Source organism: Trichechus manatus, unplaced genomic scaffold, assembly GCF_000243295.1.
Source record: "Trichechus manatus latirostris isolate Lorelei unplaced genomic scaffold, TriManLat1.0 scaffold00032, whole genome shotgun sequence".
NCBI classification, from domain to species: Eukaryota; Metazoa; Chordata; class Mammalia; order Sirenia; family Trichechidae; genus Trichechus; species Trichechus manatus.
The window spans coordinates 17737769-17761075 of NW_004443968.1; positions in this window are offsets into that span (position 1 = coordinate 17737769).

Here is a 23307-nt window from a genome sequence, read left to right on the forward strand (position 1 = left end):
AATGGACATAGGAAATTCAGAGTGGAAAGGAAGAGTGTGCTGTCACAGTTTAGGGAGAGCAACTAGGGTCACAAAACAATGTATGCATAAATTTTTGTATGAGAGACTAACTTGAATTGTAAACTTTGACTTAAAGCACAACAATTATAAAAGACCAGGTGTACTAGTTTGACAGAGATTAGAGGAAACCCCGAGACTATGGCCCCTGGATACCCTGGTAACTCAGAACGGAAGCCACTCCAGAAATCCACCTTTCAGATAATAATTAGACAGGCCTATAAAACAAACAGTTACACATCTGTGGAATGTACTTTTTATTTCAGTCATGTATGAGAGACCAAATGGGCAACACCTGCCCAAAAACAAAGACAGAAGTCAGGAAACCTGCAGGAATGGATACAGGGAACTCATGGTATAAAGGGATATGTTGAGAGTGCTGACACATTTGGGGGATTGCAACCAATGTCACAAAACAATCTGTATATAAAGTTTTGAATTTGAAACTAATTTGCACTGTAAAGGTTCACCTAAAACATAATAAAAAGAAAAAAAATTAAACACTTGTGCTCATGAAAAGACTACACAAAAAAAGTAGAAAGAGAACCCACAGACTGGAAAAAATTTTTTGATTATGACGTATCTGACAAGGGTATTATCTCTAAAACCTATAGAATGCTTCAATACCTCACAACAAAAATACAAATAATCCAACTAAAATTGGGCAAAGGATAAGAACAGACACTTCAGCAAAGAAGATATTCAGTGAGGAATGGACACATGAAGAAATGCTTGCAATCATTAGCCATTAGAGAAATGCAAATCAAAGAAAGTAATGTAAGATGAAGAAAGTACCATCAGTACTTGGGGAAATGACTGGATTATCACTTAATTTTGCTGGAGAAACTGACTAGCTACTTTGAAAGAAAAAATGTTGACAGCTTCATCTTATATTCCACCACAAAATAAATGCCAAAATACTGAAAGGAGAAATGTGAAAAAAAGTCATAAAACTAAAGAAGAAAACAAAATTGATTATCTTATTCTTGAAACCAGAATAATGTTCTAAACATAAAAGCAATAGAAAAAATTACAGATAACAAGACTTGGTACATTTGAATACATAAATATCTGAAACTTTGGCATATCAAAAATTATAAAATTACACATGCAACAAAAGTAAAAAAAAATCAAAATAATTTGACAATAGCTTAATAATTTTAATAGATACATGTTTCTATGAATAAAGGAAAAAACACAGAAGACATCCTCATGCACACATAACAGGAAAATGGGCAAGGAACATGAACAAACAACAGGAAAAAGTTAAGGAACATATTTAAAAAAAAGTTCAATCTCAGCAGTAATCAGGTAAATTCAACTTAAAACAAGATTCCATTATTTGCCAGTAAAATTACCAGACTCTCCTCAAATGACACAATACTCTAAAATGTCACTGGTGAGAATGTTAATTGGTACAATCTCTGCAAAATAATTTAGCTTCATGTATCAAAGTACTCATGCTCTTTGACCTCATAATTCTGATTCAAGATATTTATCCTAAGGACAATTTTGAAATGGGATTCAAGTTTTATGCATAAAGATGTTAACTGTGTCATTCTTTATAATAGCAAAAGATTGCAAATAACCTAAATGTTCAATAATAATAGATTGAGTAGACTGTGTAATTCTATATGATGAAATTGTATTTATGTTTAATATGCATTGGAAAAACTGAAATAAATACAACAAAATGTTAATAAATGGTTATTATTAGAAAAAGAAGAGCCAGAAGCAAATTGCCTCCTTTGGACCCAGAGTCCCTGTGCTGAGAACCACCTAGACCCAGGGGAAGATAGATGCCAAGACACATAGAGATCACCAAGGAATACTGGGCCTATAGTTGTTGAAAGGAGAAAAAGACCCTCCCTTCTGAGTCAACAGAGAGAGAAAGCCTTCCCCTACAGTTGGCACCCTGAATTTGGGCTTCTAGCCTCCTAAATTGTGAGAGAATAAATTTCTCTGTATTGAAGCCATCCACTTATGATACTTCTGTTATAGCAGCACTGGATAACTAAGACACACAGTGTTGATTTTTTATTGGCATTACATACATTTTGTTTCTGTCACACAGCGTATTTTTCTAATAAGCCTAGTAAATCTAATGAGTAGTCTTTTTATTTCCAAGAAGTTCTTCAAAAAATACCTGTCTAATATTTGGCTACTGTAAGTGTTTTGATATTCTTCTGGGAGGTTCTCACATTATGTGTATATATTACATTTTATTTTTGTCATTGCATTTCTAAATATTTTTAAACCATAGTTTATTTTTGTTGTGTTCTGTTTGATTCCCTACTATGCTCTTTATAGGACTTTAACAAGACAGGATTAAATTATTAATCAATTAAAGCCAACATTAGAAACAAACTCAGTGATCCCAATAATGACATTATCAGATTTTTTTTAAATAATAAAAATCAATATATAAAGAATAACTTTGATTCAAAATCTTTGAAGCAAAAATTGATGACAGGAAAAAAAAAAAGACACAGGGAGGCAGCTGCTCATTAAATATAAGAAAAGAATGTTCTAATATTAGAATTTTCCAAAGATGATGAGAGCTCTGTTTGGAAAAGAGTTATTTATCTTTCACTGGAAGTATGCATTCACAGACATGAAAGTTTAACCATAGCAGGGACATTAACAAAATTCTAGGGTTAGCTTGGAAGAGTTAGAAATATGTTATAGCAATTAGGATTTCTGCTTAGACGTAGGTTTCATTTTCAACATCTGCTTTTCATTTCGGAGATCCATATTTTTTCACCTGTATTTAAAGCATCACAGCTTACTTAAAATATTTTTTTAAAATCTTTCCTAATAGACTATTAAAATATACACACACTCTGAGAGCTTTAAGTTGGATGTACTGAGCAATTAAGTAGCCCAATATCACATTGAAAAAGAAAGTAAAAGAGGCCCAGATGAAAATTAATGGCATAACCCAGAATAGAGGTCAGGTCTCTTGAGATCATCAATAAACACCATCAGTTTTTTTTTTCAACAGATTTTACCCAGGACTGCTCAGTTACAAAATATAAAAAAGAGTAAAAGACTAGCTGTAGTTGACACTAATCATTGTTAACATTTTTGTCAAATTTCCTTCAACGTTCTGCTTTTAGCAACATTTAATATTTACAGACCTGTTTATGTATTGTACTTTGAACATAACTTTATTTCTTGCAATCATAGTTTGAAGTTTGTATTAATTGTTCTATGTAACAGATAATGAACACAAGGCTCAGGGATGTTAATTAATGTGTACAGATTTACATAAGATATTTAAGAACATGAGATTATTATTATTTTTTTTAATCATTCAATCCTGAAAAATCAACAGAAAAAGAACCATATAGTCGTGTCATATCCAGTAAGATGGCAAAAGTACTCACACTTCATGACTTGGAATTCTGCTTTTCAGAACACACTATAGACTAGGTGTTCCCTAATTTTTCGTTCATAGGGCACCATTGCATTTTCAAAATTATTGAGAATGCAAATAGTTTTATTTATATGGGTTTTAAATATATACTGATATATACTGTATTGAAGTTAAAAGAGAAAAAGTTGTAAGTGTTTACTTACAAATCCATTTAAAAAATAAACTCACTACATGTTAACATAAAAAACACTAAAATTACCATATTTCCAAAATGAGATAAATTTTTGAGAATAATATCATTGTTTTATGTTTTGTTTGGCTTAATAGAAGAATGTGGGACTCTCATACTCCGTGTTTAGTCTGTTGCAATATATTGTTCCAGCTGAAATATGTAATAAAAATCTAGCCTGATCTGGATAACCAGCTGAGAAAAGAAGTATTTTAACAGTCTTTTTAGATAATTGTGTATATTCTTCTTTGATACTACACTAAAATATTAGGTTTAATGTGGATTCTGTTATCATTGAATGAACTTTTCATACTCAGTTACTTTAAAACCCATTGTCTGTTTTGCATTTTGAATGGCTCTTTTATCCATGAATGATGTTAAAATACCATGAATTTGTAGTTTGGAAAACATTGTTTATTAAGTTATGCAGATCTTCCAAATGATGGTCTCAAGTATTTATTGTAGTAAGTTAAGTTTTGGAATAAATTTGTAATAACTGTAAAAATTGCAAACAACTAATGAATATATTAAAATGTTGCATATCAAACAATGAACTTCTCTAGAGTATTTAGATAAAAGAAACTAACTCTCTACATACACCAACAGACACACACACACACACATCCAAGCACACACATATTTGTATATATATGTATATACCATTATAGATTGGAACCACAGAATATTAAATACCAATCTATTTCTAATGATATAAATTATAATACAACCACTCCTTATTTAGCAGCATGATTAGGTTCCAAAGACCAGATACTTTTGCGAAAATTGGCATTATGCAAAATGTAAGTGGGACATGCATTGCCAGCAGTTAGGTAACAGCAAGTACTATAAGTGGGGCAATAACAGCCCAAGAAACCTAAGTAAAAACTTAAGTGGGCCATATATGTCCCATCACAGCCAGCATTACTCTCACCTTGCAATTTGGCATTAGTTACTGCCAGAAGTACATCGTAAATGCACACAATCATCAGATAGTAAATTTTTAATTGTTGTCATAAATGGGAAATGTCAGATAACAAGAGAGTAGATAAGTGAGGAGTGGATGTATGTTCAAATTTAATAGGTATGAATTAGTGTTATATATTTTTTGAGGGAATTGAAAAAATATATACCAAATCCTTAACAGTATTTGTCTCCGATGAGGGAGGAGAGTGAAATGGAATCAGGATAATAGAGTGTGGGGATAGTGTTCTAAGCAATTTCCAATTTCTATGAACTATTCCACATTTTTTGGAGCCCTGGTGGCACAGTACTTAAGTGCTCAGCCACTAATCAAAAGGTTGGTGCTTCAAACCCACCAGCCGCTCCACAGGAGAAAGATGCGGCATTCTACTTCTATAAAGATTTAGAGCCTTGGAAATCTCTGGGGTAGTTCTACTCTGTTCTATAGTGTTGCTATGAGTTGGAATCAACTTGACAGCAGCAGGTTTGGTTTTGGTTTTATCCCATATCTTTAACTAAAAACAAACAAGCAAACAAAAAAATCCTGAAGGAAATCTGACAAGATGCTAACAAATATCAACTTCATGAAATCTAAACAGCAGTGTCATATATTCTCTTACTTTAAATTTTCTCAAAATAATGTTTAAAGTATAGCCTTAGTTTATGGAAGGGAAACTAATAATCACCATGACAAAGAAAAATTCCTTGAAATTTAAAACTTTCAAATAAAACTTGTGAATAATTTTGTCAATTTATCTATTAAAGTTATTCTATTTCTTTCAGTTATAATCAGGGAATGTGACTAATGAATTATAACAAAAATAAATTAAAATAAAATATACTGAAGTATAACAAAAAAACAGATACTATGATAGCATTGACAAAGGGAGCTTAAATTTCAAATCATAAAACAGATGATAGAGATTAGTTTATAATTGCAAATACCAAATAAACTAAAAATAAGACTTTTCTTTGTATGATATACTTAAAAAATTGATAAATCTATATTTTTACAAAGGAAAACTCAACATGAAAAACTAGCTAGCAGGGAGACCATTAGTGGTTTTAATGAAATGATTGATTCTCCTACTATCAGCACATTGCTTATTCCCTAGAGGATGTAATTTTGTCTCTGAGAACTCTTGTACTGATTAGGTGTATGACTTGGATGGCCCGTGGAGTACTTCTAACATGTTCTGTAGCAGTTGGAACAAATTACTATAGTTATGAGTCCTTATGTTTCCAGGAATAAGTTGATCACTGCCCAGAGCAAAATAACAAATTTATCCCACAGCACTATATCAATGGCTAATGCACCCCGGCAACATAATTTCTTCCTCTATTTCCCATTTAACAGAGAAGACTAAAGAAGTTTACAGACTGGTTTGTTAAAGTACACATAAACAGCTTTAACAGACCAGAGCCAGATACCTAATACACAAGTGAGTCTTGTTCCTACATGGTTCTCTTCACTACCTGGTTTATCTTTTATCCCCATTTGCAGAGTTGCGTTGGTGTTTCTTCTGTAAAAATGGTGTGTAATGCTGCTGAGAGAACACTTACCCAAGCGTCAGAGATAATTCTTTTGAAATTGTTATTTTGGGTTTCTCTTTTCTCATTGTCACTTGACAGGCAGAGGGATTTGCGACCTTTGGTTATTTTGCTGGAGTACTTAAGTAACCAATTTGATCAGTGATATCAATGGAATCTGACTTTTTCTTAACACTTTATGCTTTGTTAAATGCTTTTAGCTTCATTATTTCATTTGCTTTTCATCATATCCCAGAGGAAATAGAAGGGAATGTCCTTTAAATGTTGAAGAAAATGAGGCTTGGGTAGATTTAGAGATTGGAGAAGTTCTAAAGCAGATATAAATAGAATGAGCTTGAATTCTGTTCCTTTTTTTAATAGTTTTTAATTTATTGTTGTGAAAATATATATAGAACAACATTTGCCAGTTATTCAGGTGTACTATTTAGTGATATTAATTGCATTAATCATATCGTTCAACCATTACCCTTAATCAAAGCCAAATTTTCCATCATCATAAACAGAAGCCCACTCTTTCCCAAACAATGACTCCCCCTTTACCCACTCCCTAGTGGCCTTGATAACCACTAACAAACTTCAGTCTCTATAAATTTGCCTATTCTTGTCATTTCATATAAGTGACATCAAACAATGTTTTTTGTTTTGTGATTGACTTATTTCACTAAGCATAATATTTTCAAGGTTCATTCATGTTGTAGTAGGTATCAGGGCTTCATTTCTCTTTAAATTGTTGTTGTTAAGTGCCATCAAGTCAGTTCCAATTCACAGTGACCCTACGTACGACAGAATGAAATGCTATCTGGTCCTGCACTATCCTATTGTTGCTATGTTTAAGCCCATTGTTGCACGCCCTGTGTCAATTCATCTCTTGTTAAGAGTCTTTCTCCTTTTCTCTGACCCTCTATTTTACTAAGCTTGATGTCTTTCTCCAAGGACTGGTCCTTCCTAATAACATGTCCAAAGTAAAGGAGAAGTCTCAACATTCTTGATTCTAAGGAGCCTTCTGGCTGTACATCTTCCAAGATAGATTTAAGTAATATTCTATTGAATGTGTGTACAACATTCTGTTTACTACTCATTCACTGCCATTACCCACCTGTCAGTTTGTTATACTGTGGTGGTTTGTGCGTTGCTGTGATGAAGAAGTTATGCCACTGGTATTTCAAATACCAGCAGGGTCACCCACAGTGGACAGGTTTCAGCAGAACATCCACTAAAACAGACTGGAAAGAAGGATCCAGCAATCTACTTATGAAAAACTTTGCCAGTGAAAATCTTAAGGATGGCAGTGGAACATTGTGTGATATAGTGCCAGAAGATGAGCCCCTCAAGTTGAAGTCACTCAAAATACAGCTAGCAAAAACTCCTACCTCAAAGTAGAGTCAATTTAAATGACATGGGGGTGGAGTAAAGCTTTCAGGACCTTCATTTACTGATGAGGCACAACTAAGTATGATAAGAAAAGTTGCAAACATCCATTCATAATCAGAACATGGAATGTACCAAGTATGAATTAAGGAAAATTGGAAGTTGTCTAAATGAAATGGAACAATTGAAGACTGATACTCCAGGCATTACCAAAAAAAAACCCTTTACTGTCTAGTCAATTCTGACTCATACTGACCCTCTGCTGAAATGGACTGGTATTAGCCATTTAGAATCAGATGATAATATGGTGTACTATGCCGGAAATGACAAAATGAAGAGGAATGGCATCATATTCATCATCAAAAAGAACATTTTAAGATCTATCCTGAAGTACAACTCTGTCAGTGATAGGATAATATCCATATGTCTACCAGGAAGATCAGTTAATAAGATTATTGTTCAAATTTACACAGGAACCACGAATACCAAAGATGAGAAAATTGAAGATTTTTACCAACTTCTTCAGTCTGAAATTGATCAAGCATGCATTCAAAATGCATTAATAATTATTGATGATTGGAATGTGAAAGCTGAAAACAAAGAAGGATCAGTAGTTGGAAAATATGTCTTTGGTGATAGAAACAACATGGGAGATTGCAAGATAAAATTTTACAGGACCAATGACTTATTCATTGGAAATACCTATTTCAACAACATAAACAGTGACTATACATGTGAACCTCATAAAAAATGGAATACACAGGGAAATTGGCTACATCTGTGGAAAAAGACTGGAGAAATTCAATCTCATCAGTCAGAACAAGGCCAGGTGTCGACCGTGGAACAGACCATCAACTGATCATATGCAAGTTCAAGTCGTAGCTGAAGAAAATTAAAACAAGTCCATGAGAGAAAAACTACAACCTTGAGTATTTCTCACCTGAATTTAGAGACCATCTCAGGAAAAGATTTGACACATTGAACAGTAAAGACTGAAAACCAGACGAGTTGTGGAATGACATCAAAGACATCATACATGAAGAAAGCAAAAGGTCATTAAAAACACAGGAAAGAAAGAAAAGACCAAAATGGATGTCAGAAGAGACTCTGAAACTTTCTCTTGAAGGTAGAGTAGCTAAAGTGAACTGATGAAATTGTGAAGTAAGAGAGTGGCTTGAGAAAACAAAATAAAGTATTATAATGAAATGTGCAAAGACCTAGAGTTAAAAAACCAAAAGGGAAGAACATACTCCGCGTTTCTCAAGCTGAAAAGAATGAAGAAAATATTCAACCCTTGAGTTGCAATATTGAAGGGTTTTATGTACAAAAAATTGAAGGACACAGGAAACATCAAAAGCAGATGGAAGGAATAAACAAAGTCACTGTACCGAAAAGAATTTTTTAACATTCACATGTTTCAGGAGGTAGCATATTATCCAGAACTGACGGTATTGAGGGAAGAAGTCCAAGCTACACTGAAGGCATTCACGAAAACTAAAGGTTCAGGAATTGAAGGAATACCAAATGATATGTTTCAACAAACAGATGCAATGCTGGAAGCACTCACTCCTTTATGCCAAGAAATTTGGAAGACATGGACAACTGACTGGAAAAGATTCATATTTTTGCCTGTTCTAAAGAAAGGTGATCCAATAAAATGTGGAAATTATCAAACAATATCATCAATATCACATTCAAGTAAAATTATGCTGAAGATAACTGAAAAATGCTTGTAGCAGTACATCAGCAGGGAACTGCCAGAAATTCAAGCCAGATTCAGAAAAGCATGTAGAAGGAGGGATTTTATTGCTGATGTCAGATGAATCTTGGCTGAAAACAGAGAATACCAGAAAGATGTTTACCTGTCTTTTATTGACTATGTAAAGGCATTCGACACTGTGCAATATAACAAATTATGGATAATATTGTGAAGAATGAGAGTCCCAAAACACTTAATTCTATGCAGAACCTGTACATAGACCAAGAGGCAGTTGTTTACAGTACAAGGGGATACTGCATGGTTTAAAATCAGGAAGTGAGCATCAGGGTTGTATCCTTTCACCATCCTTATTCAATCTGTTTGCTAAGCAAATAATCTGTGAAGCTGGACTATATGAAGAAGAATGAGGCATCAGGATTGGAGAAAGACTCAGTAACAACCTGCAATATGCAGATGACACAATCTTGCTTGCTGAAAGAGAAGAGGACTTGAAGCACTTACTGATGAAGATCAAAGACTACAGCCTTCAGTATGGATTACACCTCAACATAAAGAAAACAAAAATCTTCATGACTGAACCAAAGAAAAAACTGAAGTTGTCAAGAATTTCATTTTACTTGGATTCACGATCAACACCCATGGAAGCAGCAGTCAGGAAATGAAAAGACTCATTGCACTGGGCAAATCTGCTGCAAAAAAAACTCTTTAAAGAGTTAAAAAGTAAAGATGTCACTTTAAGGACTAAGGTGCGCCTGACCCAAGCCATGGTGTTTTCAGTCTCCATGTATGCATGTGAAAGCTGGACGATGAATAAGGAAGACCGAAGAAGAATTGACATCTTTCAATTGTGGTATTGGCGAAGAACGTTGACTGCCAAAAGAACAAATAAATCTGTCTCGGAAGAAGTACAACCAGAATGCTTCTTAGAAATATTTTGGGCATGTTATCAGGAGGGTTCAGTCCCTGGAGAAGGACATCATGCTTGGTAAAGTACAGAGTCAGGGAAAAAGGGAAACCCTGAATGAGATGAATTGACGCAGTGGCTGCAACAATGGACTCAAGCATAACAATGATTGTGAAGATGGCGCAGGACCAGGCAGTGTTACATTCTGTTTTACATAGGGACACTATGAGTCAGAACTGACTCGACAGCACTTAACAACAATTTTGAAACATTTAAGTAAATAAATGATAGAAACTTCATATCTCCTGATAGTGATTTTTTTAAATCTCTTTTTAGTTTTTCAGGATGACAAGATTGTTTCGTCAAGTTTTTAAATGAAACTTACATTCACAATATTCATCTCTGGCATCCACAAAGAACAAATGACTCTGTCTAAACGTGTCCATGAACTACCCACATGCCATGTATCCTCAAGATGAGAATTAATGGTTTAGTTCTAGAAATTATTGTTTTGGTATTTGGAAGAAGTCTAATCGTATTAAAGCTGTATACAGGAAGTTAAAAATAATTTAGGATTCATTAAATACTAGTCCAGTACTTATAGTGAATAACATTTGTTCTCTCTGTATATTTATGAAGGGAGTGGGATATTTTTAGACTCTGTCATATAGTTTACATAATTTATCAAATTATATATGTCTGCAGTATGCAGACTAATTTCTTTTTTTTTATTGTACTTCAGGTGAAGGCTTACAGAACAAATAGTTTCTCATGAAACAGAAGTACACATGTTGTTTTATGACATTGGTTAACAATCCTACAACATATCAACCCTCTAACTTCTCAACCTTTATTTTTTGTGAAAATACACATAGCCAAAGATAAACCATTTCAAAAATTTCTACATGCACAGTTCAGTGACATTGACTACGCTCTTCCAATTGTGCTGTTATTCTCACTTAAGATGAAGGCGTACAGAACAAAATAGTTTCTCATTTAACAGTTACTACAAATGTTGCTCTATGACAATGGTTAACAATCTCACAACACATCAACAATATCCTTACTCAACCTTGGGTTCCCTATCACCAGCTTCCTTGTCCCCTTCTGCTTTCTGGCCCTTGTCACTGGACTCCTGTACCTCGTTAGTCTCATTTGGTTTTACGGGGCTGTCCATTCCCAGGCTGAACAGTGAGCCTCGGAGGTAACTTCGCCACTGAGCTAAAAGGGTGTCTGGGGGCCATACTCTCGGGGTTTAGCCGGTCTCCTTTAGGCCAGTAAATCTGGTGCAGACTAATTTCATGCTTACAAGATTCCATATGAAAACTTATAGTTCAGGACTGATATATCAATACATTAATATCACTAAAACAATTATTGATATTATTGTTAACCCCAACAGAGGACCCCAGGTTTTCAGAGTGAAGAGCTCTTAAAATTTCGAATTATTTTTCGTTAAGAATTGTCCTGAACTACTCTAGCTAGCATTGAGCTCAAGAGGAAGTCACTATGCTTCTGAAAGACATATTTAGTGTCTATTAAGGCCAGTTAGAATTGAACAATATTTTTCAAAGAACATAAAAATAACAGATTTTTTTTCCTTTCTTCATTTGAGAAGGTATAAAAGTGGGTGGACCAAAGAAATCAAGAAAGGTGTGGACTGAACCTGCAAATTGGCACTTTCAAATATTATATTTTATTTTTAAATTGAAGTCTGTTACAAAAAGGAGGATATAGGTGGTGGGAAGTGCTTGAAAACTGATCGCAGAGCTCTCTTAAATAGCACCATTTCAAAACTTGCAGTTTTCTTGTTTTCTGAAATAGGGCTAATAAGAGGTACACCCGTCAAACACACTTTAATGCATTAACTGCCATTTCAGTTTTATAAGAAGACTCATCTATGTACTCATCTAAGAGTCTGAATGGGCTGTGATGGGGCAGAGTTGCATATTCTGACAACCAGAGGCTGCAATCTCTTCCTTCTCTAACAATACAGAGACATAGCCTTTACTGTACATATGTAAGACATCAGTGCTTTTTTTCAGACCACCATCATGACTTCTTTATGAATTAGGTTTACGTAAGTTGTACAATAGATGTACCCTTGAAAGATGGTGAAAATTGGTTATTTTCTATATATCATAGTATATTTGAAATTTCTCTAAGAGAACTTAGCTTTTAAAGGAACACTTTAGTGAATATTCTTATGAAGTGAGAAATATTTTGGTATTTGAAATAATCACACCCAAGTTGCTTCTGTCATGAATTTAGACAGTCCCAAGTTATTTTTCTCCACGTGTCTGTCAGTTTGTCCTACTGGAGGAGCTTACGTGTTGCTGTGATGCTGGAAGCTATGCCACCAGTATTCAGATACCAGCAGGGTCACCCATGGTGGACGAGTTTCAGCTGAGCTTCCAGACTAAGACAGAATAAGAAGGACCCAGCAGTCTACTTCTGAAAAAATTTAGGCAGTGAAAACTGTATGAATAGCAGCAGAATATTGTATGACATCATGTCAGGTTGGAAGGCACTCAAAATACAACTGGGGAAGAGTTGTTTCCTCAAAGTAGAATCAACCTTAATGACATCGATGGAGTCATGCATTCGGGACCTGCATTTGCTAATGTGGCATGACTCAAAATGAGAAGAAGTAGCTGCAAACATCCGTTAATAACTGGAACATGGAATGTACGAAGTATGAATCTAGGAAAATTGGAAATCATCAAAAATGAAATGGAATGTATAAACATCGATATCCTAGGCATTAGTGAGCTGAAATGGACTGGTACTGGCCATTTCGAATTGGACAATTATATGGTCTACTATGCTGGGAATGACAACTTAAAGAGGAATGGCTTTGAATTTATAGTCAAAATGAACATTTCAAGATCTAGCCTAAAGTACAATGCTATCAGTGATAGGATAATATCTATATGCCTACAAAGAAGGCCAGTTAATAGGACTATTACTCAAATTTACTAACCAACCACTAAGGTCAAAGATGAAGACACTGAAGTTTTTTACTGGCTTCTGTAGTCTGAAATTGATTGAACATGCAATCAGGATGCATAGATAATTACTGGTGATTAGAATGCAAAAGTTGGAAACAAAGAAGAATTGGTAGTTGGAAAATACAGCCTTGGTGATAGAAATGATGCTGGAGATCGCATGATAGAATTTTGCAAGACCAGCAACTTCTTCATTGCAAATACCTTTTTCCACCAACATAAATGGTGACTATACACATGAACCTAGTCAGATGGAATACACAGGAATAAAATCAACTACATCTGTGGAAAGAGACAATGGAAAAACTCAATATTATCAGTCAGAACAAGGCCAAACATTGACTGTGGAATAGACTATCAATTGCTCATATGCAACTTCAAGTTGAAACTGAAGAAAATTAGAAAAAATCTACAAGAGCCAAAGTAAAACCTTTAGTATATCCTACCCGAATTTAGAGACCATCTCAAGAATAGATTTGATATGTTGAACACTAATGACCAAAGACCGTATGAGTTGTGGAATGACATCAAGGACATCAGCCATGAAGAAAGCAAGAGGTCATTAAAAAGACAGGAAAGAAAGAAAATACCAAAATGGATGTCAGAAGAGACTCTGAAAACTTGCTGTTAAACGTCAAGTAGCTAAGCAAAAGGAAGAAATGACGAAGTAAAAAAACTGAGCAGAAGATTTCAAGAGGCGGCACAAGAAGACAAAGTAAAGTATTATAATGACACGTGCAAAGAGCTGGAAATAGAAAACCAAAAGGGAAGAACACACTCAGCATTTCTCAAGCTGAAAGAACTGAAGAAAAAAATTCAAGGCTTGAGTTGCAATAGTGAAGGATTCTATGGGGAAAATATTAAACGACTCAGGAAGCATCAAAAGAAGATGGAAGGAATACAGAGTCATTATACCAAAAAGAACTGATCAACATTCAGTCATTTCAAGAGGTAGTGTATGATCAGGAACCGATGGTACTGAAGGAAGAAGTCCAAGCTGCCCTGAAGGCAATGGTGAAAAACAAGGCTCCAGGAATTGACGGAATACTAATTAAGATGTTTCAACAAATGGATGCAGCACTGGAAGTGCTCACTCGTCTGTGCCAAGAAATTTGGAAGACAGCTACATGGCCAACCAACTGGAACAGATCCATATTTATGCCAATTCCCAAGAAAGGTGATCCAAATTATGGAACAATATCATTAATATCACACAAAAATAAAATTTTGCAGAAGAGCATTCAAAAGTGGCTGCAGCAGTATACCAACCGGGAACTGCCAGAAATTCAGGCAGGATTCAGAAGGGGACGTGGAACCAGGGATATCATCGCTGATATCAGATGGATCCTGGAGGAAAGCAGAGAATACCAGAAAGATGTTTACCTGTGTTTTATTGACTATGCTAAGGCATTCAACTGTGTGGATCATAACAAATTATGGATAACATTGAGAAGAATGGGAATTCCAGAACACTTAATTGTGTTCATGAAGCACCTGTACATAGATCAACAGGCTATTGTTAAGACAGAACAAGGGAATACTTCGTGGTTTAAAGTTATGAAAGATGTGTGTCAGGGTTGTATCCTTTCACCAAATCTATTCAGTCAGTATGCTGAGCAAATAATCTGAGAAGCTGGACTTTATGACGAAGAAAGGGGCATCAGAATTGGAGGAAGACACATTAACAACCTGGATTATGCAGATGACATAACCTTGCTTCCTGAAAGTGAAGAGGGCTTGAAGTACTTGCTAATGAAGATCAAAGACCACAGCCTTCAGTATGGATTACACCTCAAGATAAAGGAAACAAAAATCCTCACAACTGGACGAATAAACAACATCATGATAAATGGAGAAAAGATTGAAGTTGTCAAGGATTTCATTTTACTTGGATCCACAATCAATACCCACGGAAGCAGCAGTCAAGAAATTAAAAGAGGCATTGCATTGGGCAAATCTGCTGCAGAAGACCTCTTTAAAGTGTTAAAAAGCAAAGAAGTCACCTTGAGGACTAAGGGGCACCTGACCCGAGTCATGGTGTTTTCAATCGCTTCATATGCATGCAAAAGCTGGAAAATGAATAAGGAAGACAGAAGAATTGACGCCTTTGAATTGTGATGTTGGCGAAGAATATTGAATATACCATGGACTGTCGAAAGAACAAACAAATCTGTCTTGGAAGAAGTACAGCCAGAATGCTCCTTAGAAGCAAGAATGGCAAGACTACGTCTTACATACTTTGGACATGTTGTCAGGAGAGATCAGTTCCTGGAGAAGGATATCAAGTTTGGTAAAGTACAGGGTCGGCGAAAAAAAGGAAGACCCTCAAGGAGATGGACTGACACTGTGGCTGCAACAACGGGCTCAAGCAGAACAATGATTGTGAGCATGGCGCAGGACCGGGCAGTGTTTCGTTCTGTTATTCATAGGGTCACTGTGAATCGGAACTGACTCGACGGCACCTAACTACAACAGCAACAAGTTATTTTGTTTTGTGTATATGTAAGTAGGAAGCATTGGACAAGTATCAGATAGACATGGAGCCAGCTATTAGAATTTTAAGGTGATTGCATCACTGATAATATTAAACAGCTCTTTGATACTCCATGTAGTGACACCATTGTTATTTGTATTCTTAACCAAAGGATACCAAGGTAATGAACTACTCATTAATATTGAGTAGTTTTGGGGGAATCATAATAAATATTACAATGGTAAAAGGTAAATTGTTAATGTAGACCCTCCCTATCATTTATCTTTCATACCTATTGGTACAATAGTTTGTTTGCAGAAAAGATATGGTGTTACTAAGATTTATATTTTTATAAGTACTCTTACATACCAGAATCTCCATAAAAATGAATAAACATACACTTGGATTTTCACACAAATAACCTCAAACATTGACATACATACAGAAGCTCAATTTCTGAATTTGGCAATTTCTATTCCCTGTTGTAAAGGTACGTAAAACACAGCAATTGCAAACTTGAAATGTAGAGTTAGATCTATGCTTGGTTCCTGTACTCCTGTGTAATGCAGTGAAAGTTACTTATTCTTGAAGTCTAAATTCACTTGTTTGATTAATAAGGGGCTATAATAGCACTGGGCTCATAGAACTATTATGAAGATATGGTGACATAATTCATGTAAGTCATGTATGTCATGAATTCATGACATAATTCAGGTAAGATGCATACCACTGAAACTAGTACACAATAAATAATATGTGAATTGTAATTCTTCATATTGTTTTATACCACTTGTCAGAAACCCTGGTGTAATGTTTAAGAGCTCGGCTGCTAACCAAAATATCAGCAGTTCAAATCCACCAGGCACTCCTTGAAAACCCCATGGGGTGTTTTTACTCAGTCCTATAGGGTTACTATGAGTCAGAATCAACTCGATGGCAATGGGTTTGGTTTATTTTTTGGTTGTAGAAAATTATTATAACCACCATGAGCCTGAAGAACTCATAACTCTCTTGGCAGTTATTGATGGATGTTCCTTGCTTTATACTACAAAATACAGATAGATGATAGATATATTCCCTCCAACACATACATATATTTTACATGCCATACTTACATTTTTTTGAGAAGACAATTTTCATAAATTTTAATTACATGTTTCCCATATTAAGCAGGACAAATAGGCTATTTTTAAAATTATTTCTGCCCATACAGCTTGCAGTCTGGTAATTCCTAATCTTTATTTCGTAGAACTCTTTTCATTTTGAGTAATTTTACTGTGATTATGAGTTCATATTTCGACTATTATATGTAAATGAAGTTAAGTTGTATTTGCATCATACTAAGATTCACTTAATCATAATATTCCTAATCAAGTGACAAAGATTTTAGATACATGTAGCTTTAATGAATGTAGTTAATTAGCTTTAATATGCAAATGAGGGCTTTTAAATAATGTTTTAAAAATTTTATTATAGAAAAAATTATTATTCTGTTACAACTTTATAGAAAATATTGGAAGCTGACAAGTTCAATCCAACAGTTTTTTGTAGTTTCTGAATGGAGAGTTTTAAGATAATTTATTGACCTATCTTATCATAAATAACTGTATGCTAATTAGTTAAATGTCTGACTGACTAACCTTTTAAAATGATAAAATTGCAGCTTCCAGTTAGTAACTATCTCATCTATAAAAGCACAATCTACTAAAAGATAAATCATGAGTTACTGTACAACTTAAATTTCCTGGAAAATGGAACAAGTATATGCATGGATATAATACATATTGTAATTAATAAGAAACACTCAATAGTCCTCAATTCCTTTTGAAAGCATGGATTTAATAAACAGTTCAATTTAATTTTCTAGTAGCCACCTTTCTACATGTGGAGGTAAGATAACAATGCTTTTTTTAAAATTCTGAATATGTAAGTCAGAAGATCTCTGTCCCAATTCTGGCACCACAGGTGCTCTGATCTTGGGGAAATTATTTAATTTCTTTAAAACTCACTCTCCTCATCTTTAAAATAGCAATAATAATGATACTTATACACTTATTAAATTATATAATATTATGCATATTAATTTTAAAATACAAGCACTTAATAAATATGAGCCATTGTCATTTTTATTTACTGTGGGAAGAGAATAGCTTTATGAATGCATTTCTTGATACTTTGCCCACCATTATGGGACTTGTTATTCTATAAGAGGAAAGTTACAGGGTATGGAAGACTTTTATAGAACTGCATAAATGATCTCTGTAGTGTAGTCGCTCCCTGAAGAGGAATTACATCAACCCTTCCTAAGCATGAAACTGACATGAAATATTTTGGTCCATTCCAGGTTAGACAATAAGTGTCTGGAGTACTTAACTAACAAACATGCATCCCATAAAATTAGGATGTCTCTCACCCTCTCTCTCTCTCGCTCACTGTGAAACCAGACTTCTCTACACCCTGACCATTGTGCACATATTTAGACATTAATGACCTTACTCAACCCATTCTGCAATTCAGCATAACTTTAGCAGGATATCTTTGGATTCTGTACTTTGGAGTCATATTTAAAGTAGTTTATAATCTGACTTGATACCCAAAGATTTGTGCAATGTCAAAATTAACATGGACTGAAATAAAAATCCATTTGAGAGTGACTGATTATCATGCAAGGAAATTTAGACTGTGACAGTATTTTCTTGTCCTATATAAATACATATCCAAGAAGAAATATTTTAATGGCTTATGTTATTAAATATAGAAGTATAAGTTTTTAACTTCTTTTAAAGTACTTCCACATCAAGTTGGCATATACTCCGTTCTCACATAAACCTTGTCAAAGAGATAAGGCATAAATAATACTAAGTTTTATTTTATAAATAAAGAATTGATGAATGGGACAATACTGAGTTATTGAAGAAGACAGATTCAGAGAGCTGGATTGTAAGTGGAATGTTACTGTTTTGGACTGTCAGGCATGTAAGCAATTGGCACGTGCAGGCACACATGTAAACCCACACACATTTAAAACAAGGGGATAATGAATGCATGTTAGACTATGAGGTAACCAATAATCTTTGCCTGTCTATTATCAACATAAAGAAAACATAAATCCTCACATCATGGTTAATGGAGAAAATAATGAAGTTGTCAAGGATTTCATTTTACTTGGATTCACAATCAATGTCCATGGAAGTAGCAGTCAAGAAATTAAATGATGTATTGCATTGAGCAAACATGCTGAAAAAGACCTCTTTAAACTGTTAAAAAGTAAAGCTGTCAGTTGAGGACTAAGGTGCACCTGACCCAAGCCTTGGTATTTTCAGTTGCCTCATATGCATGCAAAATCTGGACAATGAATAAGAAAGACTGAAGAAGAATTGATGCCTTTGAATTATGTTGTTGGTGAAGAATATTGAATACACCATGGACTCCAGAAGAACAAAAAAATCTGTCTTGGAAAAAGTACAGCCAGAATGCTCCTTAGAAGTGAGGCTGGAAATACTTCATCACATGTAGTTTAGACATGTTATTAGGAGGGATTAGTCCCTGGAGAAGGACATCATATTTGGTGTCTTAGGCTGGGTTCTCTAGAGAAGCAAAACCAGTAAAGCATATAAATATATAGAGAGAAATTTATATCAAGGAAATGGCTCACTTGGTTGTGGAGGCTAGAACATTGGTCAGGCTGGAGGCTTCTCCTGATTCATGCAGCCTCAAGAGCTTGCAAACCTAAGATTGGCAAGTCAGGCAGCAGAACTCTTGCTCACAGGCTTCAAAGACTGATGAGTCCCAAGATCGGCAGGCAAGACTGCAGGTAAGCTGCTAGCTCAAGTCCCAAGAACCAGAGGTCAGACGAACAGGAGCCAGGTGCAGGATCCAGAGCGAGCAAAAGCCTAAGAGCCTTGCCAGAAAGTCCACTTATGTTTAATGCAGACCACACCCCCAAGGAAACTCTCTTTCAACTGATTGGCTACTTACAGCAGATCCCATCATGGAGGTGATCACATTATATTAAATCTCATCATGGAAATGATTACATCATTATGTTGTTGTTGTTGTTAGGTGCTGTCGAGTTGGTTCCGACTCATAGCGATCCTATGAACAACAGAAGGAAACACTGCCCTGGCCTGCGCCATCCTCACAACCATTGTTACCCTTCAGCCCATTGTTGCAGCCACTGTGTCAATCCATCTCATTGAGGGCCTTCCTTTTTTTCACTGACCCTGTACTTTATGAAGCGTGATATCCTTCTCCAGGGGCTGATCTCTTCTGACAACATGTCCAAAGTATGCAAGACATAGTTTCACCATCCTTGCTTCTAAGGAGCATTCTGGTTGTACTTCTTCCAAGACAGATTTGTTCATTCTTTTGGCAGTCCATGGTATATTCAATATTCTTCGCCAATACCACAATTCAAAGGTGTCAATTCTTCTTCAGTATTCCTTATTAATTGTCCAGCTTTCACATGCATATGAGGTGATTGAAAACACCATGGCTTGAGTCAGGCGCACCTTAGTCCTCAAGGTGACATCTTTGCTTTTCAGCACTTTAAAGAGGTCTTTTGCAGCAGATTTGCCCAATGCAATGCGTCATTTGATTTCTTAACTGCTGCTTGCATGGGTGTTGATTGTGGATCCAAGCATAATTAAATCCTTGACAACTTCAATCTTTTCTCCATTTATCATGATGTTGTTTACTGGTCCAGTTGTGAAGATTTTTGTTTTCTTTATGCCAGACTATATCATAACTACCAAAGCACTGAGAATCCTGGCCCTGCCAAGTTGACCCACAACCCTAACAAACATACTTGTTAAAGTAGTGGGTCCTGGAAGGAGAAGAAGACCCTCAACAAGATGGATGGACACAGTGGGCTCAAGCATAGCAAGGATTATGAAGGTGGTGCAGGACCAGGCAGTGTTTCGTTCTGTTGTACATAGGGCTGCTATGGGTCGGAACTGACTCAGAACTGACACCAACATTCTTAAATTTAAATGTCAACCTATTATCAACCTATACTCTCAAAGTAATCGTCGATGAAATCAATAAAAATTCTTCAGAACTGTCTGTAATCCCAAAAGCCCAAAGCTCAAATCTTAACATGCCCCAAGTTTTTAAAATATTCAAAAATTTCCTCAAATATTTAGTGAAAAGTGTTTACATTTCATCTAAGATAGTCATAAAGAGCCAAAATACTGTCTATAAACCAAAGACTGAAGAGATGTAGACTATGAGAAATACTCCCTTGGGATAATAGCTCAGAGTGATCTTTCACATCAAAGTCAACTTTACAAAGACTCATTATTAAACTGACTAAGTAAAGGAGTTGTCAGTTAGGAAACAAACACATAGCCGTTCATACACATGGGGAAAGGCATCCTTTGGAGCTTGCTTGGATCTTCCAGCCTGATTTCTACTCTGATAAATGCTTCTGAAATGGAAAATAATTTGGAATTTTGATGATTGTGTAGGAAGAAAGAAGTTTGGGTTTTATAAATTTAAAAGACATTCCATATGTTAGTTTTTAATTATCTTTTTTTATGATAGAATTTTACAAAAATTGTTTCTTTTGTCTTGCTTTAATTATATATGTGATTCTTGAAATAGAAATATAAAGTATGATTATTTTCAAAATGTTACAAAGCAGAAAATGCTAGTGAGTACTGTTTAAATACCCACAGGGAAAGTGTATCCATTTAAATGGATAAAATTTGTTAAATTCACAGCTTTAAGCAAGAAGAAGACTTTATTTTAGTTACTATCTATCAGATTCCACCACTAGTTATAGCTTGCAAGCACATTTCCAAAATAAAACCAATTTTGGGGGTAAAACATTAACATTTTATCCTTTCTAAAGTAAGAAATTTTGGCCAAGATGTTAGTGTCTTAGTTATCTAGTGCTACTATAATAAAAATACCACAACTGAATGGCTTTAAAAAACAAAAATTTACTCTTTCACAGTCTAGGAGTTTAGAAGTCTGAATTTAGGCTGTCAACTCCAGGGTGAGGCTTTCTCTCTCTGTTGGCTCTGGGGTAAGGTCCTTGTCATCAATCTTCCCTTGTATTTAGGAGTTTCTCAGGGCAGAGACCCTGGGTCCAAAGGATGCACTCTTCTCCAGGATCTTCTTTCTTGGTATTATGAGGTTCCTCCTCTCTTTGCTCAATTCTCTCTTTTATATCTCAAAAGAGATTGACTCAAGATACAACCTAATCCTGTAGACTGTCCTGCCTCATTAACATAACTGCCTCTAATCATGCCTCGATAACAAGATACCAAAAAAAAAAAAAAAACCCATTGCCAATGAGTCGATTCCAACTCATAGCAACCCTGTAGCTACCGTGTAACATTATAGAGGTTAGGATTTACAACACATAGAAAAATTACATCAGATCACAAAATGGTAGACAACCACACAATAATGGGAACCACAGCCAAGTTGACACATTTTTGAGGGGCATAATTCAATCCATGACAGCTATGTAGAATACCTAAGCATTATTTCTTCTTGATTTAATATTTATTGACAAAGCATCCATCTCTAAGATGTTGCCAGATAACTACTTCACATCTCAAGTATGTATATGACTATGATGTCAGATCCATTATCTTTTTCAAGATGCAAATTTTATTGTCATCAAGTTGTTGTTGAGGGGAGAATTAGTATGTTTGGGAGAGATAATAAGTAACATTTATTTTACCACATCATTTATATAATTTATGCTGTGACAAATAATTTGTATTTAAAATAGAAGAAAATATTTAAATTTAAATCACCCTTACTAACACTTTAGTTATAAGAGGCTACTGATGAGATTGAATGAAACTTTGATTTATGAACTGTAAATCTTCTTTTAGGATCAAAAGAAAAAAAAAAACCTATAGACAAGGTTTGCTAAAGCAATAGTAAATATCTCTCTTGGGTTCTTTTAGACATTGTTGGTTTGAAGGAAAAGATGTGGAGTTATGAGTTCAGAGTTTCTTCCAGTTCTTAGATGTAGTCATCTCTAAAAAATTACATTGCAAATTGCTATCTATATCACAAGTTGATATGGAGGGAAAATAAGAAAATACTTTAAAAAGCTTACCTGTCAGTGTTTAAACAATTCAACACTTAGGTTTATGTTATATAATCTATCTCTAGTTTTCAAATTTTCAGAAAATTTTTGTTGCACATAAAAATGGAAATGCCGTATCTAAATTTGCTTGCCACCATTCTGACCACACATATACCCTGGCAAATTAATGACTAAGAGCCTTAATGAGCATTAATGCGTTGGGGGAAAAAACAAGGAAGAACCAAACATATGTTTGCATGAATAATGGTGTCATAATTGCATTTTTTTTTGTTGTATGCAAGTGAATATGCAGATGTAAACAACAGCTAGGGTCTCTCAAAAGTCAAGTTAAATTCAAAAAAACATTTTATTAATTCAAAACACATTTTATTAAATGTCTCTAATGCACCTAGCACTTTGCTAAACCAAACCAAACCTAACCAACTACCACTTAGTCAATTCCAACTCATGGCAACCGCATGAGTGTCAGAGAACTGTGTTCCATAAGATTTTTTTTTTTTTAAGGTAAAAAAGTTTTATTCATCATATATTTAAAAGGACAAAAGTGGGAAGCAGACAAGCATGCTGCCACAGCCATGTCTGC